Source organism: Hoplias malabaricus, chromosome 9 (genome assembly GCF_029633855.1).
Source record: "Hoplias malabaricus isolate fHopMal1 chromosome 9, fHopMal1.hap1, whole genome shotgun sequence".
In the NCBI taxonomy this organism is placed as follows: Eukaryota; Metazoa; Chordata; class Actinopteri; order Characiformes; family Erythrinidae; genus Hoplias; species Hoplias malabaricus.
In genome coordinates, this window is record NC_089808.1 from 20,967,541 (window position 1) to 20,973,540 (window position 6,000).

The 6,000-nt window shown below is 41.3% G+C and overlaps 1 protein-coding gene across 2 annotated transcripts in view; it reads right to left on the reverse strand.

Moving 5' to 3' along the window:
- The window catches only part of spsb4a (splA/ryanodine receptor domain and SOCS box containing 4a), a 62,233-nt gene extending 60,645 nt beyond the window's left edge, over nucleotides 1-1,588 (reverse strand). Inside the window, exon 1 of one of the 2 annotated variants that reach the window (XM_066681590.1) lies at nucleotides 1,368-1,588. The gene's annotated coding sequence lies outside the window, so the exon portion shown is untranslated. Of the gene's footprint in view, nucleotides 1-1,329 lie in introns of both variants that reach the window. The other variant, XM_066681591.1, reaches the window with a different exon arrangement.
- Nucleotides 1,589-6,000: the final 4,412 nt, after the last annotated feature.

The following is a 6,000-nucleotide window of genomic DNA, read 5'->3' on the forward strand; positions in this document are numbered from 1 at the left end:
CACGTGGCAAAGTCTGCCGGTATCGGTATCAATATCGGCGATACTGGCCCTGTATTTACTTGGTATCGGATCGATACCAAAACTCCCGGTATCGGCCACCTCTACAATGAATGAATGCCTGTTATTTCTTTGTGCTCGTTGTGTCTGTTTTACTGTTTTAAATCATCTTTGTGCTCTTAAGTAAACATGTGTCTAGCACTGTGATCGGAGAGCCTCAGATGAGGAGGCGGGAGAGTTGAAAGGTCTCCGCACTAGATTTCACAATAGAGTAATATCAGAATATCTGGTTTATGCCATGTTTTCTGAACAAGAAAGGACTGTTAGCCCTTTACAGCCCAGCAGGAGCAGTGTTTTGTTGTGCTAATTTAGCACTGCTAATTCATCAGAAGGAATTACAGTTTACAATTAGACTCTAATTTCTAAATTATTATTTAGTAAAAAAAAAAGAACAATTTAAACAAAATTCCAAAACTTTCACCCAGTTCCTTAATAATTTAAAGTGATTCAGAGTTGGTTAGCTTGAAATTACTTTTGTAGTTTAAGAAGGCTCAGATTTCTTTACATTCGATGTAATAGAAAGCAGAGGTCACATGTGAACCGTATATATTATTTTAAAACCAGAATGTTATCTTCAACCCATGTCTCACTGTAGGTTTCATGATAAAAGGTGTCAAACATCTGCTTCCCATCACCACCACAGTGGACATTTCTTGGTCTCTAGACTGACCACCCCGCACCCCCACCCCCGAAGGCCTTTGTTAACAATGTTCACATCTTGATATGCAGAACTAAACTGAAATCAGCATAAAAATCCAGACGTCTGATTAAAGGAGGCTCTCTTTGCACTTTCCCAACAGCCAGAAATATCCACACACACATGACTCCAAGTCCACACTACCGGTGCTCCATCTGGCCTAACATAAACACATTCCACTCCCGGTAATGCACAAACTGAAGGGAATTGGAATCCCATTCCAGAGTGCATTTTCCCAGTGAAAAACCCTGGAGATTGAAGTTAGGCACTTTCCACTAATCTCCAGGAAAAGAATGGATTGAGAGACCTCCTTAGCTCTACTCTCTGCTTCTAATCACCTTATCTCATCACTTTAAACAGCTGAGAAAACATCTCCATATCACACACCCCACACACACTCACATATATTCTCCTGGAACTATCCATTCTCATACACAGGAGTGTCCAAACTTCCAGATAGCCAGCATGTTAAACCCCTCTTTCTCTAGTTTTCCTAGCCAGCTGGTGAAAGAGATGGAAAGAAATGAAAAGAGAGCAATAGGGAGAGAAAGAGAATAGTGCATCTAGGATCCCACCTCCGTTAGAAGAAAAAGAGACCCAGAAAGCTCCTTACACTCATGGAAGTCCACTCTTTATCCACTCCACTGTCCAGTGATCGTCCAGTGAAGAAACCTGCCCACAACAGAGCCAAGAAACAGGAAGAAGTCCGAGCTCCTGGAGGGAGAGAAGCTTCTCGTGTCTCCTCTTCTCTTCCCTTTCTTTTTCTTTTCTTTCTTTCTTTCTTTCCTTCTTTCCTCTTGCTCTCAGTTCCTGCTGAGTGAGGGGGTAGGAAAGAAAGGCTTCTGCCCCTGAGATGTTACCCCCCTCCCTCCCTCCCTCAGCCCCCTCCCTCCTTCCCTCCAAATAAGACCCCCCCTCCACCTCCCTTGGGGGGCTAACGCGCTCCGTGGTCGTCCTGCTCCAAAACTCCTCAGGCTCACTCAGTCACTAACTCATGCTCTCACTCGTGGACAGAGAAAGAGATAGAGAGAATGAGGGATAGAGGGGGGGAAGAAAGAGAGAGAGTGAGAATGTGAAGAGCAGAGGCAGCTGCCTCATGTTGAAGAAAAGCAATTCTCTGTTCTCGTCAAGTATAGAGAGGGAGCAAAAAGATGGGCGAGAGAGAGAGAGAAAAAGAGAGAGCTTACCCCTTAAGCCACGCCCCCGGGCTCCCACAGTCTCCTCCCCCATTTTAGCCTGCCCTGGCCAATCAGACGTAAGCACACACACACACACACACATCTGATCCGTGCCTCAGAGTGGCAGCTGTTTCTGGAGATAACCTGGTTTCGCTTCCCTGGGATTAAACCCTTCTACATTTCTACTAGTTCCTAGTTCTAGTGAGAATTTAATTCTCAGTTTAAAACTAATCTCCAACTCCAGAGCCAAGCTGGAGGAGAAGCTCAAGGCTAGCTCCAGGTTCAGAGGCAGTTTTTGAGAAGTTCATATGAAACTAGGTGTGGGACGATACCTTTTATGTTCCTTTAGAAATATAAAAACTTTGATCTTACAGCTAATCTTAAGACTTTGAAAAAAGTATTAAGTATATTGTCTGGAAACTGGCCAATATTTCTAACTAAAAGTACCATTTAGCCATACCACTCTGTTTTGCCTAGGGGTAGATGTACCTCAGTTCTTATTGGGAAGGGAGGGTAGGGCTATATAAACCTTGAAACAGAGTGTTTTTCAGAGGCAGACTTCAAACAAAGGGCTATGAAAGCCTGGCAAAACAGTGGTGCAGACAACCAAAAGAAAAAAGCCACAAATGTCAGTAATTTATCCTTTAAAAACCTTGACAGCCATTTCTTTACCTTGGTTTAATGTAGCTTCAATGCTTTATGTACTTTCTAAACAAGCTTCATAATGAGCATATAGCATACTTTGCTGATGTTTTGGAATAATCAGTTCCACCTTAAATGCTGAAGCAATTACATTCTAGCACCTGCATGTATGGCCACAGCATTTAAGGTGGAACTGGAAGTTTTAAACAATAATCCGCAGAGTAAGCAACTGAATTCAGCTTCATATCACATTGAATTAGGAGTGGGTGTTTAAACAAGATTATGTAACACTTGAATGCATGATGCCCTAAATTTAACTATGTTAAGGTCCAGATGCTCTGATAATGCTGCTTTTTTTGGGTTCTGATGAGGTATCAGGCTCTTAAAGGGTTGCATGCATTTCTATATACACAAAACTGGAAAGTGGCTTTACAATGAAATGGGAAACTGCAATAGCAACACATGAGCTTAAAGTCACCATTCCCATTGCCAAGAGTGGGCTAGAGGGGTACTTGAAGAAGTGAAACTGCATTATCTGGAGCCCCATACAGTACTATCCACTTCTGAATAATTTTACCAAAGATATCCACCGATCTCAACCTGCAAACAACATTAGGGAACTCTTTAGCAGCCCCTCCCCTTCAACACCTAAAACACACACTCCCCTCCACTAGGCTCTGAGTGTGTGTACATTCTGTCTTTGGGAGTGACGTATATTTCCTGTCCACTTCCTCTTTTGGCCAGCCACACACCAAACACTGGAGAGGTTTAGAGAGAGAAAGATAAACGTCTCCAGTCTGATCCCGTTCCAAACCACTTTTTATTCCGAAGACTTTGCAAATGCATTCATAAGCTATCATATGATATGTATAATACCTTGTAAAAGAAGTTTCAGACCCCCAGTTTGTAGACTTTCACAAGACCATGGTCACTTGTGATGCTTGTCCACTGCATGGACCCTACTTGACTCGGCTCGGCTCAGCTCTTTTGCCTTTCCATTAGGCAAATCTTATAACTGGAACGGGGTACTTTTTTAGTCCCTGCTCACGGCTGATACGAAGCAAGCTGAGTAGGTATTAAAGCTGATGTGTAAACCTTGCAAAGTGCTGATTGGCCAGAGAGACTTGTTTACATTGCAAAATGCAAACCTCTAGCACAAACTAACAACTGGTAAATCTCCAAACTACAGTGGTGAGCACATTTGTTAATTTAAACACAATGATAATTTAAACACAATGAAAATTGTTTTGTTAAGTCACAATGATAACTCGTAAAATTACCCTTGGGTTGGTGACCGATGAAAAACTCAGGTGAGTGATGGACGGAGTAACAAGGAAAAGTCTGCTGATCTGTGAGAACTGTGAAGAAAAAGAAAAACACGCAAAAACACAACGAGAAAATGGCGCCTATCAATATTACATTGAAAGTTAGAACACAGTCACAGAATGGTTCACTTCCACACTGGATAAAATTTAATGTGAGCAGTGAAAATCTGAGTGAGCAACAAAAGACCATACCTGCTACGTTAAAGTGTTTAATGACGATTGGAACTATGCCTTTCACTTCTGGCATTAAAATGTATAGTTTAAGCATCATTGCTCTCCAACCACAAAATATCTCCAACCACAACCTACCTTTATTCTAAAATGCCAAGGAGTTATCATTTGATCCATGGTCCTAACCACTGCCGTAAAATGCCTGGCAAGCTCCTACAACTGCTTTAAGTTATTATAATTGTATAATTGTAATCATTTTATTAAAGAAACGTATATTACCTCATAAAGTCAGCCTCCATAGAATGAATACATTATTGTTAATGTTTGCAAAGATACCATATAATGCAGTTATACAACATTATGAATTTTGTTATCAACTGCCCCTTTCAGACCATCAGTAAACCCTTGTGCAAGAAAAGGAAATAAAAACCCACATTAAAAGCCATTCAGCTTTCTTCCCATTACACAAGGGCCACTCTTTGGCTTTGGAAAATGACCCCTAGGACAGAAGGGGCCATTAATGGCTATAGTACGTGAGTTTACGACTGATTTTTGCTTCCCAAAGCTACCCAAGATCGAGTGGTATGTAAGTCCAAGCCAAAATATGCAGAGCTGGCCTGTGAGCATGGACAAAATAGTTTCCCTTTTGGAGAAAACAGCTGAGTGCTGCAGGCAAAGGGCTTTGTCTATTCCCTCCATCAAAATCTCATAAATACTGCATTGAGTGGCATGATTATACTGTCTTGCGTCAGTGAAATCAAGGCAATGCAATGAGAGGAAGGGATTGAAATTAGAGTAGATGTAAAAGCTGTAGATGTTTTGTTCCCTGAAGTCCTGACCTTTATTTCCATTTGTTTCTTGGCTTTGTCCTCTCTCTCTTTTCTAACCTGAAAATGTTAGGTCATGACTCTGGTCTAATTAAGCATTGTCATTTTTTAAACAAACCAAACAAAGAAGCATATAATGTAGTGGGACACTTTGACCCACATGCCAAATGCCAAGAATCAGAGAGGTCAACACCAGTTACTGGAACATCGCTGAGAGGATGTAACATCATTCTTCCTCATAAATATTACATACTGCAGGTAGTGTTGCTGCCACACAGCTCCAGGGTCCTAGGGCTGTGGGTTCAGTCCCAACCTTTACTGTGTGTGAGGAGTTTTATGTTTTCTCCACAAGTCTGCATTAGTTTCCACTGCTCCACCACCCACAGCTGGGAAGCTTTACACCATTATATCCTATGCTTGGCATTGGGTATATGTGGTATAGGGTGCTTTTCCACTGCATGGTGCCTACTCTACTCAACTCTACTCGTATGTGGGTTCATGGTCCCTGGTAGATTTTCCACAAGCAGCCCTGGCCCAAAATGTAGCCAGTAATGTCACAATTCACAATACTGACTGTAATTTTAGGCACTGTTTACACATTGTATTGGCCTGTTGTTGGTTTTGTTTTTATTTTGTTTTATTTTTTATTTTTTTGTTTTGTTTTGTTTTGGGACTAAACACAGGTCTGTGCCCCAGTTCAGACAGATTAGTAGAGTTTTTTGTTCTTTGTTGCACTGTCAATCTTTCAGTGGATTACTTCACTGGCCACTGATCCAAGGAGCATTTGAACCTCTTCAAAAGACCATGCTGTAATTTTACAAGCTGCCGTGAGTTGGTTAAAAACAAACATGATCTTTATTGTAGCTTGTAGATGTTACAAATGGCTAATTTGTGTTGGATGTCTGCATTATGTCATGACAATTCTCTTTGATACTCTGCAATATTTACATGTCACATTTACTCCCTACCCAATTCGCTTTGAACCATGACCAAGCAGGAACTAAAAAATACCAGGTTCCAGGAACTAAATTTGTCTAGTGGAGAAACAAAAAAGCTGCATAATGCTGAGCCAACATATGGTGGTAAAACTCTTTGGAATCTGC